This window comes from Lontra canadensis, unplaced genomic scaffold (genome assembly GCF_010015895.1).
Source record: "Lontra canadensis isolate GAN:19392208 unplaced genomic scaffold, GSC_riverotter_1.0 scaffold21, whole genome shotgun sequence".
Lineage (NCBI taxonomy): Eukaryota > Metazoa > Chordata > Mammalia > Carnivora > Mustelidae > Lontra > Lontra canadensis.
This window is the reverse complement of record NW_022631015.1, coordinates 3,177,880-3,196,858: the sequence shown is the minus strand read 5'-3', so window position 1 is coordinate 3,196,858 and position 18,979 is coordinate 3,177,880. Positions and strand designations below refer to the sequence as shown.

General features: G+C 44.7%; 1 protein-coding gene and 1 pseudogene across 1 annotated transcript in view; both read right to left on the bottom strand.

The window, feature by feature from the left end:
- Positions 1-779: 779 nt before the first annotated feature.
- BPHL (biphenyl hydrolase like) overlaps positions 780-18,979 on the bottom strand; it is a 57,609-nt gene continuing 39,409 nt past the window's right edge. The window contains exons 8-9 of the transcript XR_004383130.1: positions 15,402-15,404; positions 780-823 (exon numbers count right to left, since the gene is read on the bottom strand). The gene's annotated coding sequence lies outside the window, so the exon portion shown is untranslated. The remainder of the gene's footprint in view (positions 824-15,401; positions 15,405-18,979) is intronic.
- LOC116869857 lies at positions 1,325-18,948 on the bottom strand (annotated as a pseudogene).

Below are 18,979 nucleotides of genomic sequence, written 5' to 3'. Positions count from 1 at the left end.
ATTAAGTACTATGCGTCCTGGCAGATCTCTCCATCTGAGATGCCCATGGACTTTGACCTGCTTCCAAGTCATTAGTTTTGGCCTCACAGCAGCTGGTGAAGGGCTGGGCGACAGACTGCTGAGGAATGAAAAATGTTCCAGGGTGAACGTGCGTCATCCGTGCTATGTGGCTTTTACAGCCCAGCTGTTGGGACAGGATCAGTTAAAACCCTGTCAGAGCAGGGGGAGGAGAATACAAAGTAGCAAGTGAAAGACAGGAGGGAAGGGTGCTGATGTCTAAAGCCAAGCACTTAGAGACAGAGAAGGTCAGGAATTTTCAATCTGTTCCTGCCCTGGAAATTTCTCAACTTTGGATATAATGCAATGGAAAAGGAATCTAAATGCTTTGCACCTTCTAAACTGGTTCTACCTTGCTTCGCCTAATGTTTGGCATGGCTAATTTTTCCCAGTTTGACAGTTTTGTAAACCATTTCATTTTACGTCTTTGGATTGCTAAAAATCCATTCTTCCAAAGGGTTTTGGAAAATACTTAATTTTCTTGCTCCACTTTTGAAATCACAACCCCCATTCAAAAACCTCACACACACGCACATCCCAACAACACCACAAAGACTTCCTTTTCCCTTATTAGACACATTATACATTTTTTATTTATTTATTTGACAGAGGGAGAGATCACCAGTAGGCAGAGAGGCAGGCAGAGAGAGAGGAGGAAGCAGGCTCCCTGCTGAGCAAAGAGCCCAATGTGGGGTTCGATCCCAAGACCCTGAGATCATGACCCGAGCCGAAGGCAGAGGCTTAACCCACTGAGCCACCCAGGCGCCTCACATTATGCATTTTTACTGTAGATAGACATATACATGTAAGTGAACAGATCATTTCACTTGGTCCCACCATTTGTAGGTAACCAGGTCATGCCTAGTGCCGATCTTTCCAGATTTATTTCCATGCACATACCTACGTATAAATATTCTTACGAAAATACGGTCATACTATAACTACCATTCATAATGGTATCTTGATATCAATTAAATCCATATCTTATGTGGTGTCCATACAGGTCTCTACAATTAAGAGATTAAATCTCTACAATAAAGAGATTAAAATGCATAGCCTCACACTGCATGGATCTACCAAAATTTATTTAATTCCCTGTCACTGGAAATTTCTGTTTCAGTAATTTTTAGGCATCGTAAGCAATACCTAAAACAACATTTTTTACTTGTGTCTATGGCATCATTTTTCTTTAGGATAAAGTCCAAGACATGGAATTTTTGGAAGTCAAAGAGATTAGCAGCATTTTAAAGGTTTTACAATAATGTCTTTAAGGTGAATCTGTTACATCTTGCTTCCTACTAATTGCTCTGTGTAGCCAGTGCCCAGTCTATAGCTTTGAGCTCTGGGGAGCCCTGCCAGGTGGCCTCGTCAACGCGCATGCCCCGCATGTCTGCCCCAAGGCAGCTGAGCCACTGAGACAGGCCTGGAATTCAAATACTCTCTTGGCACAAAAGGGGAAATCTGGAATATCCTTTACTTGAGGGCTCTTTTCCCCAGGAATCCAGATGAGGACAATCCCTCTGCCAATCTCTGAGAATTTGTCCCGATTCAGAAGCTATTCTGGGTTTAAACTTCTGCAAAGTGCTATTTTCCCTGGATTCATATTTTGCTAGGGCATCCAGTTCTCTTTCAGGCACTTCTCCCACGCTTTCTATCATCTCTGCAGCATCATCCTTTTCTACAACTTCAGGTGTAATCCCATCTTCTGTTTCCATTCCGGTTTCAAGTCCTGGAAAGAGGAGGTGGCAGTCTGGAATTCTCCTGTCCAGATGATTGGTGAATAAGCCTGCTCGCATCCCAGTCTCTGGTCCAGACTAGGAAGCTACCTACTGCAGTAATGTGCTTTGTGACATCTAGGGCAGGTCTGGGGGAACCGACAGCCACAGGCCCTGCAGAGAGGAGCACCAGACCCCAGCTGGAGGCACCAGGATTTTCCTGTTTGTGGGGGATGATTCTCAGAAGGGGGCTCAGATGAGTAAAACTTTTTCTAGGGTAGCTGATTCCTAAAAACTCACAGCCGGCTTAGCCCCATGGCTCTGGGTAGCAGAGGAGAAAGAGGCCTCAGTGGAAGGCATCGTGGTGAGGCTGCGCAGGGGCACATGCACTTGCAACACAAAGGGCTGTGGTGCCCAGCTCCACAACCAGTGGATGCCCCACCCCTGGCTCCGCCGGCCCTGCGGGCCCCCACCAATCTCACGCAGAGCTGCCCCCTAACTGGCTGCCAGGCCAGCACGGCCTCTTCCCCAAGCCCTGCTCCACTGACCGCTGAAATCCTTCAATATATTCATAACAGCTGTTTTTAAATCCTTGTCTCATACTGACATTTAAAAAAATCTGTCATTTCTGGCTCTCTTTCTATTGTCTTGATTCCTCCTCCCCCCGATTATGGATCACATTTTCCTCCTTTCCCATCTAGCATCTTCTAATTGAATGTAGGGCATTGCAGAAGTTTCACTTTTAAGCATGTGGATTTGGTTATCTTCTTGCAAAGAGTGTTGGGCTTTGCCCTTGCAGGTAGTTAATGTACTTCTAGATCAGTGTGGTCCTTCCCAGCCTTGTTTCCAAGCTCTGTTGGGTGGGTTTGGAGTAGCCTTTCCTTCAGTGCTACTTGAGTTCTAGTCCTAAGGTGGGACATTTGTGGGATATCCTGGGTAATTCACTGAAATATCTCTGTGTGGTTGGTCCCAACTCAAACGTCTCCAGTCCCATGTGAGCAATAATTACCAAATAGCTGATCTTTCCCATGGTGGTTGATCTTTGCTTGGCCTTGGAGAATCTCACCCGTTATCACAAAGCCAGCCTTCAGCCAGAACCTTCAAAGGTGCCATGCAGATTTATGGGGCAATTTCTTTGCATGGCTTTGCCGCTTTGACCTCCCTCGGTGTTCCAAGGGAGTCTCTGTCTTCTCAGCTCAGCGAGACAGCTGGGCTCTGAGTGGATGCCTTCTCTCTGTGCCATGGTTCAGAAGGTTCTTCAGGCAGAAAGCACAAGTGATTGGAGGGTTCACCTCATTTGTTTCTCTTTTTTTCCAGAAGGTACAATCAGTCCTCCTGGGTCTGTTTTCTGGGGACTGAAAACAGTTGCTTCATAGATTTTGTCCAGTGCTCTCATTGTTTATGGCACAAGGGTTGGTCTGGAATCAATTTACATCCCATACACTCCTTTTAATGAGGCTTTTTTTGGGGGGGGGAGGAGGTTATTATGTGGTTAAAAAAGAAAAAAATAAATAAACACCAAAGAGTACTCTGGTTCTGAGGGAGGTTTTCCTTGCTCTTAAAAATAGTTGGGCAAAAATAAGTAGTGCCTTTTCTGCCTCCGAAAGCATGTGATGTCACGAAACATTGCCATAGGCTTCATGAGGGAAGCCAACATAAGGGGAAGGCCAAGAGTGTGCTGAGAGTAAGAGTCTAGAAAACACCTGGGTCTGTGGTAAAGACAGTGAGATGGAATAACCAACCCTGGACCTGTGCTAGCTCTGAACTAGCTGTTCTCAAACCTGTCAGCCTCAGGGCCCCCTTACATTCCTCATAAGTACCAAAGATCCCAACAAGTTTTTGTGAATGCGGGTTATCACCGTCAATATTTACCATATTATTAATCGAAATTGAGAACATTTAAAAAGGTGTAATGATTATGAATTTAAATAGATAATTAATTTATGGTCGCATCAAAAACCCATTACATTTTACCATTAACAAACATTTTTTATGAAAAACAGTGTTTTATAAAACAACAACTTAGGGATCTGAGTGACATTGTTTTACATTTTTGCGAATCTCTTTAACGTCTGGTTTTTCATAAGTCCCATGACAACTGGATTTTTGTAACTGCTTTTGCATTCAATCTGTTCTCATCTGTTGTTTCAGTTGAAAAACAAACAAACAAAAAAATCTGGCCTCAGTCAGATCCGTAGTGGAGAAAAGGAAGAGTATTTTTATTTGTGTTCAGATAATTGTGGGTACTCTTCTTTGGTAGACACCAAAAACTTAACAAGTTGTAATTCCTTAAAGGTTATTAATAATGCAGACTCTGAAATGATCTCCAAAAATACCTATACTTTATTACAGGGCTCAGTACATTTTTTTCCGTAAATTGTCAGATAATAAATATTTTCCCCTCTACAGGCCTTGACGTTTCTGTTACAACTGTTCAAGTAGCTCGTGTAGCCCAAGGGCAGCCACAAATGATACATAAACACATGAGTGTGGTTGTATTTCAATAAAACTTTTACAGAACCTTTTTTGAAATAAGCTTTTCGTAAATAACTCATGACTTCTGGTTTATGACAATTAAAACCCGTTGGTCTATCCTGTACTGGGAATGGATGGTTTTGATCATACAGAGGTCCCTGGAAGTGTTTCAGGGACCTCCAGGGGTCACTAGACCACACTTTGAGAACTACTCCTATAATATTTTTGTTATATGGGATAACACATTTCTTCTTGCGAAAGGCATTTTCAGTTGTATCTTCCATTCCTCCCAGACAAAAACATCCTGGCCGATGAAGTCCTAGGTAGTTTCACAAGCCAGAAATCTGCATACCGGTTTCTATTTTGGATTTGAGAAATGGCACATCAAACCCAGCCACGTTCTCTCCCACCAGTTTGATGGGCTAGCAGTAGAGTAGAAATTGCGTTGTATGTCGGGACTGAGAGGTCCTGAGGCAGCCCCTGGGAGCCTTGCGGAGCCCCAGAACATTGCAAGAGAGCCTCAGAAAATTTCATGTTTTCACTAGGAGGAACAGAGGTAGCCAGAGTCCTCATTATCTAGACAGGCGGTATGTGAGTCAGGGTTCTCCAGGGAAACAGAACCAATAGGATATTTACATAAAGATATTTGTTTAAAAAAAAAAAAAATGGCTCACAGGGCTCCTGGGTGACTCAGTCGGTTAGGCATCTGCCTTAGGTTCAGGTCATGATCCCGGGGTCCTGGGATAGAGCCCTGCTTTGGTCTCCCTGATCAGCGGGGAGCCTATTTCTCCCTCAGCCCCTCCCCCTGCTCATGCTCTCCCTCATTCTCTCAAAAATACATAAAATCTTTTTTAAAAAATTGGCTCGCAAGATTACGGAGACAGAGAAGTCCTGTGGTCTGCCATCTGCAAGCTAGAGATTCAGGAACGCCGGGGGTGTAGTTCCAGTCTGAGCCCAAAGGCCTGAGGATCCAGAGAGCCCATGGTGCGAGTCGGTGTCTGAGAGCAGAAGGCAGACATCCCAGCCCCCACAGTCTGCTAGAGAACAAATCCTCCCAACCTCCATCTCTTTCGTCTCTTTGGGCCTCCTGTGGAGGGAATACGCCTGCCCACACCGGGAAGGGCAATCTGCTCTGCTCAGTCTCCCAACTCAAGCACTAATCTCATCCAGGACCACCCTCCCAGAAATAATGTTTAGCCCAATATCTGCCCTGCCCCCCACGGTCCAGTCAAGATGCTACGTAAAATTAACCATCACAATGAGTCGAGACAGGATAGGTCAGCGAGAACTCTGTAACGTGAGACTCCAGGGGAGGGTGATGCTGGATGGAGGGCAGAAGAGAGGGTGGGCAGGGCGCCCCTCTCTGGCAAACCCCATACCCCCACCCCCGCCCCGCCCCGGACTGGCATCACCGCCACCTCTATTGCTCAAAATCCAGGTCAGGGAGGGGGCGGGAGGGGAAGAGCCCTGAGGTGACTGAGGTTCTCCCAACTGGACAAACACAGACCTACACGGGCTATGTTGAAGTTGTTGTTTCTCCCAAAAAGAACAGCGGCTCTTGAGTTAGAAATGAAGATTAATTTTAGAAAAACTTAAAAATTTTTGTATACCTATGTTTAAGTCCTAAAAGCTCCTATTTTCTTTCTTTTTTAAAAAAGATTTTATTTATTTTTTTGTCAGAGAGAGATAGAGACAGAATAAGCAAGGGGAGCAGCAGGCAGAGGCAGAGGGAGAAGCAGGCTTCCCGCAGAGCAGGGAGCCCCATGCTGGACTCGATCCCAGAACCCTGGAATCATGACCCAAACCGAAGGCAGACGCTTAACCAACCGAGCCACCCAGGTGTCTCTAAAAGTTTGTATTTTCTAATAATGGACAATCAGATTAAAAAATTTGACCAACCTGATGAAAAATACCTCAATCCCATATTTATTTATTTATTTATTTATAAATATTTTATTTATTTTAGCGAGTGAGAGAGCATGAGCAGTGACGGGTGGGGGAAGGGTGGCCAAAGGAGAAGCAGACTCCCTACTGAGCAGGGAGCCTGATGCGGGGCTCAATCCCATGACCCTGAGATCATGACCTGAGCCCAAGGCAGCCACTTGACCCACTGAGCCACGCAGGCACCCCAATTTTTATTTCTATTTCTTAATTATGGGTGAGGATGAGCATCACTCAGATGTTGTTGGGGACATCATGCCGGAATCCACCACAGTGCCTTTGAGCGCAGTGCAGTTCACATTTGCGGGTTCAGATCTGCAGATGAGCTGACCTGCATCCACCTGGGGACCACGATATTAACTCTCACAATGACGAGCCTTACAGTCTGTCCAGCATTAAACAGACCACTCATGAGACATATTCCTCCATTTCAAGTTGACCTTCTACCCTCTCGTATGGTGATGCTATTTATCATGGAAGTTACAGTTGGTTTTCCTATGTGCACTGCCCTGCCTACGCCTTCAAATCAACTCTGGCTTCTGGAACCAAGGCCGGGGCACTAGGCTCCATGTGATTCAGGATTTTGTTACTTCCCAAATCTCTCTTCTCCTTCCCAATATCCTAATAAAAATAAACATGTCCTTTGAATCTACATTCCTCATGACAGAGGCAAGTAATTTTCCATGTTGTGCAGTTTTCTTGTTTGTGTTTGCTTGCCTGCAGGGGTCATGCCCATTTATAAATTATTCTGATTAAAAACAGTACACAGACTAAAGAAGGCTGCCTGAAATCCCACTGCTCTAACAGAAACAGTTAGTTTCATTTCTTTAATATTAGCTTTCATCATTGCTTAACTCCACAGATATTTTAAATGCGTATCATGCTATGTCATTAACTAAGCATTTCTCCTATAATGGTCTATTATATTGAGTCTACAAACGTGATAAAACATAAAAACAATCGTATTGTGGATTTGCACAATCCTTGGCTAATATGAAATTTAAATATTGTCACATCTCCTAATTCTACTTTCTTCACTCATTCATTTGTTCATTTACTTACTCATTTACTCAACACATATTTATGGAGCTGGCAATGAGAATACAAATATAAGTAGGAGAGACACTGTTCCTGCCCTTAAGGATATTAAGTCCAGGAGGGGAGACAGATATCATCATGTGAGTGTCATGCATTGACCCATTTGAGCCGTGTGTTCATGTTCTGTCCACATAAGCAACCAAATAGAAATGCCCTCCCCCCCTTTTTTAATGATCTTGCTAATTAGGTACAAGTGTGGCAGCTCTGTGTGTTTTGGTTGATGGAGTTATTTCCTCAGGGTTAGAAAAGCAGAACCACGACAGGGTTCTGGAAGACTTGCTGTCCTCTTTTGTGGTTTAATCTCTAGACAGCACTCCCTTCTACTTCCTGCCACAGGATGGGTAGTCAGATAAAACATTCTTCTGAATGAGGAAAACAATTAAACGTTGAAAATGTGAGAACAAGAAAACACAAGCTAAAAATAGAATGCACCAGCCTGCTTTATGCAACATATTTTTTTAACTGGTGGATTTAACCATAGCATTTTTACCTTATTCTATCCTTTCTGGACTATACCATGTTTATAATGAGGAAGTCAGCAAAACATTAACTAACTGCACCACTTAGTATTTTAAAAATTCTCTTTTATGTTTCAGGTCTGGAATTAATCATTAACCCTTTTTAAAAAAGAAGTGTTTAAACAATAACACTTAAAACCTACAAGATGGGGGCACCTGGATGGCTCAGTCAGTTAAGCATCTGTCTTTGGTTCAAGTCATGATCCCAGGGTTTTGGGATGGAGCCCAGGATCAGGCTCCCTGCTCCACAGGGATTTTGCTTCTCCCTCTCCCTCTGCCTGCTGGTGCCCCTGTTTGTGCGCGCACTCTCTCTCTCCGACAAATAAATAAATAAAATATTTTTTAAAAATTTACAGGATGAAAGAATAGCTCAGTCAATTCTTGAATACCTTTCTTCTAATTTCAACAGTTATTCATGTTTTACCCATTGTGTAACATTTGCTTGTGTGCGTGTGTACGTTATTTTGCTGAATTATTTGAAAGTAGATTATAGAAATCTTAACATTTCACTCCTAAAAGTTTCAGTATACACTTGCTAAGGACAAAGACAATCTCTTATATAAGCATAATGCTATTACCACTCCCAGGAAACGTCATTAATTCAAGAGGGTCGCCTAATATCCAGCTACCAGCTGCAGAGTCCTGGGATTGCGAACTGGCTCCACCCATCTTCCTGCTGGAACTGGCTGCCAGCCCCACCCGCCTGGGCACTGAGCCTTGTCCCTGCCCTGTCCACTGCCTGTTCAAAACTAGAAGTCTGACTTGGGGCACAGTCCGTGCCCAGAGATCCTGCCAACCACCTTCATCCATCAGCTCAGATCCCTGGATGCTGATGTTTTCCCACATCCCTAAAAATTGAGCCCACCATTTCCTATCTCTGCGGGCTTGCCCTGCAGCTAGGCTGATGCCTCTTGACCTTGACCTGTGGCCATGCTATAGCTGTTCATTGACATTTCAAATGACAAGGGAAGGTGTAACCATATGTAATAGGGCTGGGCGTAGACATTTCCAACTTATTCCTTGAGCACAACACTACTGAAACAAAATGGTTTTCAGCAGTAACACCCATGAGCTTAAATTTCATTATTATTTCTATCATAAGAGAGCTGTTCATAAAAGCCAAGTGCATTTCAGCTTTTTAGTATAGGGAATGCTTTGGATTGATGAAGATCAAATTCTTGACGGTGCTGAAGGAGTGAACTGCTCCAACTCTCCTTCCCCTTGCTTGTTTAATCTCCCAGCCTAAGCCTGTCTCTTGCAGCAGGCCAAGGAGAGCAAATTCTTCCGGTCCCAGGTGCCATCTGCAATGACCATCACAGACGGAAGATAATAAGCAAAGACTCCATGTCAGGGTGAATGGGTCAGGTGACACAGACATTTGCCAGCCCTGGCCCTTGTCCTGGTCACTGGCCGGTCCACAAAACTGTAAGTACGCTCCAGAGCCCTTTGCCCAAAGCGGAAGAGATGCTGGCATTCCTCAAGGGCACAGGCTCATTTGAATAAGGGGTACTCACTACTCTCGCCCACTAATAAAGGGAACTTGCTGCAAGGACAAAAAGCCCAAGAGAAAAGGAGAAAGCAGGGGAGTGAATAAAAACAGAAACAGGCTCCATGCTCTGACAGGCAAGTTTCTCAATGCATCTGGTCCTTCAGTGAGTAGAAATATCTCATTGGAAGCAGAATCCCACAGGCAAGCATTTGGGCTTTCTGTTTTCGCCACATTAACAGCCGGACAAAGGGCTGTGGCATTGCTGATGCAGGAAATGAGGGGAAGAGTAGATGGATCCCCCTCCCCTTCCCTTTCATGCAGACAGTCCTGGAGGCTGTGTGCTGGTTACCTAGGAAACTATGTATGTGAAACTCCAGAAAATGTGCTGTCAAGCGGCACGAGAGGGAACTGCTGAGTTTTTTGCTGGCATTGCACGATGCCAGGCCATTTTCTTAACCCCTCCGAACCAGTGTCCTCATGCACCAGGAGGAGCTAATCTCTACCTCACGCGTGTGTGTGTGTGCGTGCGTGTGTAAAGTGTCTTAGCTGATTGTAGAGTACAGAAGGAGCTCAGTGTGGATCTCCCTTCTTTTCCCTTCATCTCCCAAACATGTTGCATGGAATATGTACCACTGAATAAATGGCACAGAGATCTAATACAGAAACCATTTTGGTAAGAAATGAGATGTTCATTCAATTTTTGTAACTGAGATGATATTCAACACCTAATAAGAATGTTATTATGTGGCATTAGATGATCAGTCTCTTACAAATGGAAAAAAATCACTTGAAATGCAAATACTGGGGCGCCTGGGTGGCTCAGTGGGTTAAAGCCTCTGCCTTTGGCTCAGGTCATGATCCCAGCGTCCTGGGATCAAGCCCCACATCGGGCTCTCTGCTCAGCAGGGAGCCTGCTTCCCCACTCCTCCACCCCTGCGCCTGCCTCTCTGCCTACTTGTGATCTCTGTCTGTCAAATAAATAAATAAATCTTTTTAAAAAATGCAAATACTACTAGCTTATCCCCTCCATAAATCTGAAATGTTTAAAATGTCTTCAATGCTCTTTGAATCAGCACAGCTGCACAGTAGGCTTTGAAGAGCCCATCAATAGCATTCCCTTGTTGTCTGCTTGGATTCAGACAGAGTGAGGGCTGGCTGCGGGAGTTGGACATATTGACGGGGAAACAGCAGCGTCATTACTGATAAAGACCGTCTTACTGGGGCGCCTGGGTGGCTCGGTCGGTTAAGTGTCTGCCTTTGGCTCAGGTCATGATCTCCAGGTCCTGGGATCGAGCTTCTTGGTGGGCTCCCAGCTCAGCAGGGGGGTCTGCTTCTCCCTCTCCCTCTGCCTCTCCCCCTGCTTATGCTCTTTCTCTCTGTGTCTCTGTCTCTCACTCTCTCAAATGAATAAATAAAATCTTGAAAAAAAAAAAAAAAACATATTACTGACTGTGTGACAACAATGGGGCTTTTGATGCTGCTCCTCAGAAAGACTTCACATTCCCATCCCAGGCAGTGCCCCACAACTGTGGCCGCTCCCCGCCTTGGCACCCTGGCCAGGGCTGGGCCTCCCTGCCGAGCCTGGACCTGGCACAGGCACCCCATACCACACTCCCCCAGTAGGCAGACAAGCCATGCAGCAGAACGAGAGGTTGCTGACCATGTGTGCGTTAAGAACTTCAAAGGACTTAAAAGTAGAAGTTTCCAGGTGAATTAAGGAAGTGAATTCCCCCTTCAGGACTCTGGGGCTCCTGGCGGCTGGGCCCCTGACGCGGCCTCAGCAGAGCTCTGCTCTTTGAGCTGCCCTCAGCTAGCCAACTGCCTCACCCACAGGCATGGTCCCTTCCCCGGGGACCTGCTGCATATACAAGGCCTGGTGAGGGGAGGGTGTGAAGGTTTAGCCCCCTTGCCTCAAACTGGGACGTCCCTGAAGAGTCATCTGAGCTCCAGAGCCTCCCCTGGGACTGCACACCTCAGCTTCCCCTTTCCCCCAATCCGGCTCCCTTCATTCTCCAATATGCTCCTTGTGCAAATCTCTCCGAATCTGTTTCCCAAGAGACCGATGGGAGAGAAGGAATTTTCAAGTAACTGGATCATGCATTCAGATCATCAGGAGGTGGTAGACTCCACGATACAGAATTATATCTGGAAACTCACATTCTTCTGTCATTTTCTTCATATATTTGTATGATCATTTTTCTCCCCCTCCTTTTTTTTTTTTCCTTCAACTGCTTCTCTGCGGAGTTATTCATCTGATCTTGGACCTCTGGCTAGTCCTCTAATTTTTTAATCAAATTCTTTCCTAGTTTCTATCCCGTGCCCTTCTTTCCGATACTTTTTAGATTTGCTTGGCTTTATCTTCCAGTATCTCAACTGGGTTTTCAATCACACTCTGACATTTTTTTAATTTCTAAGAATTTTTCTCAATTCTTTAATTTCATTTTCTATGTATTCTGTTATTTCATGGGTACACTCTCATCTCTTCTTGGGCGAGATTCATAAGATTTTTAAAGGACATTCCCTTTTCCCTTCATAATTTTCTCCATGTTTCTTTCTTTGTTCTTAATTTGGCTTACTTGTTTGAGCCTCTGTCTTCCGGGTACCCGGTTGTCTTCAGTTGTGTGCCCATTTTTAAGAGAGAGACACTAAGAGCTATTTAGGAACTGTAGGCCCCTGCATGGAGCCTTTTGAGCATGGGGTTCCTTGGGTGAATTAAGAGCAATCTGTCTGGTTATTTGGTCCGGGAACTATCAGTGACAGCGTACAAGACTGAATGAGAGCTATTTGCTCTGTGATGGTGAAATTTTGTGTGTCGACTTGGTTAAGCTATGTAACCCAGCTGTTCAGTCACAGACTAGTCTAGATGCTGCTGGGAAGGTATTTTATCATGACTCACACTGCAATCTGTTTACTTCACATTTTAACAGATTACCTTTCATAATAGGGATAAGCCTCATCCAAATGGTCGAAGGCCTTGAGAGCAAAGACTGAGGTTTCCCACAGATGAATCCATTCAAGACCATAACCTAGAAACCCTGCTCGAGTTTCCAGCACGTTGGCCTACTCTACAGAGTTCAGGATTTATTGGTTCTGTTTCTAGAGAAACCGACGGATACACAATCTTGCAATGTGATTTTGCTACTCTGTCAATCAAGAGGTGGAGTCGATCTCTCTGACTCTTGAATCTGGGTTGGGCTACATGATTTACTTTCACCAACGGGACATTAGCAAGTGTGATACAAGGAAGGGTAGCAAAAGAACTTGCGGATTGGGGCTTGCCCTCTCCTGCCACTGGAGACCCTTTTGCCACCATATAAACAAGTGTGGTTAGCCTGATGGATGATGCAAGACACATGGCTTTTCCAGCTGGCATCAAGCCAACTGCCAGACATGACATAAGCCCCTCACTGGACCAACAAGCCTGCCAATCAACTGACACGTGAGCGAAGCTACCCTAGAACATCAAGTCCCAGATGAACTGGCCCATCACAACACCACTCGGCTGACCTCAAACCTATAATTAATAATAAATACTTTGTCTCAATCCACAAAGTATTGGGGTGGACTTTTGTGCAGCAAAAGATAGCCTACATAATCATTACTAGGACATCTTCGTTCTTGAAATGATCATATAGCCCAGATTATCCCCACCTATATCCTGCTTTTTCTGCCTGGCCGCCAGTATTCTGCTTGCTGAGTAGAAGACTGGAAGTTTCAGCATTCGTAGAGTAAATATTCACTTCATCCCCTGGACAAAGTGCGGCCAGGCCAACTACGAAGTTCTAGAGGACACAAAGTGTCCACACAGAAGACTGCCCTCACTTCTGACAACAAGTGCAAGTTCAAGGAGCCCCCAAAACCATCCTCAATTTTAACAATTTGTCAGAAGGGTTCACAGAAATCACTGAAAGTTGTTATGTTCATGGTTTCTTATGGGGAGAGTGTATAGATTAAAATCAGCCAAGAAAGAAGGCACTTGGGGAAGAGTCCCAAAGGTCTGAATGTCGAGATTCCAGTCATCCCTTCCCCGCAGTGTCAAGGACAATGCTCATTCCCAGCATCTGTGTATGACAACACACACCAAGGATTTCCAACCAAGGAAGTTCCCCTGAGCCTCTGGTGTCCAGAATTTTGGGGAGGACTTTTATCTCCTGCCACCAGGGACACATACTGCTCATGTGGCCAACCGTTAGTCTCCAGCCCATCCTGGAGGTTGAGGTGATACCTTCAGTCTCTAGTTCCTGGAGATCTGAACTAGTACCAAAGCCCCTATTATAAAGCACATTGACAGACTGTCTGATGGCCAAAACCCTCAAGCAAATAAAGATGGTCCTATTAGACATTCCAGGGGCCAAAAAAATCACCTCCAGGAGCCAAGAGTGAAGGCCAGACCCCTCTTTGGATAAGATTGAGTCTTCACTATACAGACCACCCCCTGGCCTTTATCCAAGACTCTATTATAGCAAAACCATCACCTTTGTCTGGGCATCTGTGATTAATACAGTATTTACTAGACAAAGCAATGGCAAACAACTAATTCACATGGCTATAAAGCCATGACATAGATATTCACATTTTGTACTAGGTTGATTACTCTTGTCCTCTCTTGATGTGTTGCTGTTTGTCCTTATAATAACCTCGTACAGAACTATTTAGCAGAAATATTGGTTTATGGTTAGTTAAATCCAGCTGTTCCCCAAGGTAGTGATTTTATTAATCCCAATGAGGCTTTAACTCAATTTCTCAATATATTTGATTATGAGTATCAGTATTACCAGAAGATCTGTTTACATTAGATGGTTGAATCTCATCAACAGGGCCAGTAGTATGTCATATCCCAGCATGACAAGTCAGAAATATGCCACACTACCAGAGCCCCACTGAGTCATTAGGATTTAGTCCAGTCCATTGTGCTATCTCATGGTGTCTCCCTGAGTTGCACCGCTCTCATTTTGTAGGCTTCCATTCGACCTTGTCAAGCTTCCAAAGGCAAGAGTAGTCCACCAGTGTATGGGCCCACCTTTCAAGACATCGAGTATAATTGAGCTAAGAGACAATACCATCTCTTGCTCAGAGTCTCTCTCAAGGCACCAATATAATATTGCATTTCCTTCATTGTATAGAACTCCACATTTACCAGTTTAATTTTACCAGGCGTTTCCACCTCTTTTGGGAAAATATGTTGGGTTTGGCTAATGTGCTGGTCTAGATTGCCATTAGGAAAACCAGTCCAGCAAGTACATCACCCTCAATCCACTCTCATTCCTATACAGGTACATAGGGTTACATACGTACAGAAATAGTGGACTTTCTTCACCCCTAGGCAATATAGCTGCATTCACTGTTAATCTCAATTTTGCAAGATGAGATAAATGTACTACCTGCTCCATCAGGCCCTTATAATTCTGACAGAAGGTTTAAAGGTATAGTGACAGTTTTTTGTTTAGGGATCATCCTTGCCGCTGGCACCTGTGGTTGTGGCTCTGCTCCCAGGGCCACCGTATCAGGTAGGAAAAAATAAAGTGGGGGTTCCATGGGGAAGAATTGTAGAGTAATAACACAGCACAGACTCATGAGGCCATGTAAGCCTGCCCTTCGTGCCTTAATCGTCTGTTCTAATCATCTTCAAACTATCAGGATCAAAGTATATTCAAAGTTGATCAAAGTTGAGGAAATGTGCCTTGATGGTTCAAATTGGTACAAAATCTTCTAGTCCAGTGCTTTTCTGGTATTTGGAACATTCACCTCAACCACCAGGTATCCACAACCCATCCAGAGCAAGTGTCTGGAGGAACCCGGCTGGAGTCTCCAGGGGCTGCTCACATCAGTCCGATTTGACAGCTGTGTGTGTGGCCTTCTCCTTGGAGGCTGCCTCAGAACCACCTACAGCCTCTGTCTTTCTTATGGACAGACCGTATAGTTGACATTTTGTGCCTTATAGGGTAGAGGAGGAATGTGTCTAAATTTGCCCATCTCTGCATTGCTATAGGGCCTACCTATGCATTATTCCATGGCCATCTCAAAGATTGCCCCTTGCCAACTCCAGCCACTTCCAATACCAGGAGGAGGTCCTTCTCATGGGCAATGATGTGTCCTACTTTGATGTACCCCCTCAAATTCTCATAGTGATTTTCATATGTCTGTGCCCCATATGGTATTCCTTTAATAGGTCAGCTTTCCATAGTCCATCTGTCTGATCCCATGGCCCAGCCACTGGCCACCATCATGAATCAGAACACAAAGACAGAGGCAAATAGCATACATTCCATCCCACTAAGCTGAATTGTTTTTACGCTCTTTGATAAGAGTGGCAGCTTTCCAAATAGGATGCTTGGAAATGTTCACTTTGGAATCGCTATCCATCAATCAAGCAGCTCTTTCTTGATCAATAGAGAGTTGCTTATATGGCTACACCCAAGTGGCTTTAGTGTCCAGCAGCATGTCAGATGGTTCCAAAGTCAGTCCTAAAGGAGAAGGAGCTCCCTGCTCATGCGTACCTTTCCTTGGATTCCCTTGGTACCATTTCCTATGTAAACGTCCTTTTTATTATATGGAAATCTTCTGAGCACTCCCCTCCCCATTACAGTAATTTTTGACACTACCCAGGACATTATTTCAAAATTTCAAGCATTTCAAGATTATTTTATGTTCTTCAGTCATAGGAACAATTTCAATCAATGTCAAATAGCAAGCTATAATTGTCTTTTAAATGAGAATGTTCTGGAATTTTCAAACAGCAATCCCAGGGGTCATTGCTCAGTGGCACACCCAGGCTTTTGCCATGAGCCTCAGTCTGTACCCCACACCTCATCCCTTTGCCTTTCCCCTCATTATCTTTCAAATCTTGCCTATCTGTAGCTTCACTTGAACTATTTCTTTTGGTGGTAGTCCTGTGATAACTCAGATTCCAGTCTTGGCTCCTCCTGAAGATCCACCCAACATCTACCTTTCATTTTGGTTATTGGCAATAATAGCAACCAAGGGATTAATATTTGCTTGTTTCTTGTTACTTTGCACTTCCTTATACACCCAGTGAGCCCACTCCTTAGGAGTTGGAGCCGTCATTTCTAAATTCTTTTGATAACTTTTAAAACATTTTTTAAATTATTTATTTATTTGCCTGAAAGAGAGAGAGTGCCATGGGGGGCAGGAGTGGGGAAGAACAGAGAAAAAGGAGCAAGCAGACTCTGTGCTGAGCACAGAGACCAACGTGGGACTGGATCCCATAACCCTGAGATCACGATTGGAGCTGAAATCAAGAGTCAGACCCTTAGACAACTGAGCCACCCAGGCACCTCTCTTTTGGCAACTTTTGCCTCTAATAACTAGGCAGCACAGCTCCCCTGTATTCCAGGGAACCCTGTGGCCACCTGAGTAACCCCCACCCATTCTTCCTTCTCTTCTTAAACCATGTTTCATGAGTCAGGCTAGTGAGTCCCACTTCTGACACAAACTGAGAAGCATTTGGGCCAACTGTGAAGTCAGAAGGAACAGTCCCCAAGAATATCTTTACTTCAGACACCAGCTGCAAGGTCAGGGATCTCCAAGATCACCCTTAGGTTTGATAGTTCACTAGAAGGACTTACAGAACTTACTGAAAGCTCTTATCTTCACAGTTACAGATTTGTTTTTATAGGTAAAGTCTATCAAAGCTACAGATTAAATTAGCCAAGGGAAAGGTACAAAAGCCAGAGTCCAGAGGAGGACTATACACAGTTTCTGTTGTCACTCCATGGAGTCAGGACATGTTACTTTTACTGCAATGATGTGTGACAATGTGCATGGAGTATCGCCAACCAGGGAAGCTCATTTGAGCTACAGGGTTCAGAGTTTCTGTTGTGCCTCATGTGCATGTTTGTGGATGTCCCAGTGCACATATCCAAACTTCATTACCCCCCTTCATTTGCAGTCTCCCTTTGGTCCTAAAGGTGCATACAGCAGGCATGACCTGTCCGCAGGAAGACTCAGAAGAGAGACTTCTACATTCACTAGAAGTGGGCTCAGAGCAGTTTGGGCAGGAAATTCAGACATCCTAGGATATAGGACATGGTCAAAAAGAGGGGTGCAAGCTCTGGGTGCATATATCTCTTGGTTAGACAAATGTCTCCCAGCGGGAGGGGCATTCAAAAAGAAAGGGAGAAGAATGCCTATAGTTGTAATAGATCATGTTATTGAGGATCTATTATCTATTACTGAGCTAATTTTATGAGCCCATATCAAATCTTCAGCTGGACTGCCTGCTTTTATCCCCACAGCTGTATTCTCACCTCTGATTTCAGTTTTGCAGGCACTAGTTGATCCAAAAGGCTTACAAAAGCATGTTACATCTACAAGCCTAGATGCGGAATCCCAGCCCCAGACAGGTTTTACCTTCGTTCCTTGCCAGGTTACTAGGAAGCCTTAGAAAAAGAGACTAGGCGGTTAGAGGACTCTCAGAGGGCTTGATTGGTACAGCAGATCACATGTGGGCAATCTTTGTGCCTGGAGCTGTGACTATGTGAGCCATTCAGAAAGTCTACCAGAATATCTCCATTTTCTATGTTCTGCCTCAGGAAATGACCAGAACTATGGACAATGTTACCAAAGACCCAACATCATCACAGAGAACTACGGAGAACCCCAGTGAAATAGACCTCAACAGGTGTCTGGCATTGGCCATGATTCTGGCTTCCCAAAGGAGCAGAAGTAACCACTGTGCATGAGTTCCCATAAATGTCTATGCCCCACCAGAAATATCTACTGCATATCAGGAAATCCATCAAATTGCCACTGTCCTCTTCATTTCTGCCATTAAGTATGCTTCAAACACAACATCTCAGAACGTGCTCGAATAACTACCTTCAAACTCTGAATTGTGGTTTACTCCCTAATTTAACCCTCAGTCATTATTCCTTTTAGTATATTCCCAAGTATACCTCTTATGACACCCCTGATTTTGAAGACTTCTAACATCTACCTGTCAGTAGAGGGACATGCCCAGCCGATGATAACAGCTAGTCCTTCAGAGCCAACAGTGGGAGTCAGCCCACTCTTGATAACTAATTGAACCAACACCAACCTCACAAGGACCATTATTCTATCCCCCACAGCATTTAACAGCATATTGTAGCTCTGAAACAACGGAGGCAATGACCAACAGTTCACAATTGCCTATTTCTTACCCTCTGCTTTGCTTCACCCAACTGTAGGCAGGTTTTCCCCCACCCACAGCCCATAAATTTTCGCTTGCACCAAGTTTAAACAAGCATACCGGTGAACTTGTTGTCCCCTTAATAGTTCAGTTTGAGAATCTGCTGACTATGGAGAAAAATATTCCAGCTGGGCAACCTGATCATGTACCTACAGCCCCACATCTCTTTCCCTCCTCATCCACACAGTCCCTGCCAGGCCTGACCATCTCTGCCTGTAAAGGTCTGTTCTGATTGATGTCTGATGCTTGCAGATTTCTCAGATCAGAATGGTAGATAATTTCCCTAATATGAGCACCATCGACATGATGAGACATCATGACGGAGTCTGGCTTCCTGTCTGAGAGGCGGCAGGTGACGTCCCGGCGCTGGGACTGCCGGCCACAGTGGGCGAGGCAGGAGCCAGCCTGGTGCAAGGGTGTGGGCGGGCCCCTGGACAAGGACGTGGTCTCTTCCACAACCGCCATATTGCCCACCCCAACCTCCCCGCCCCCTTTC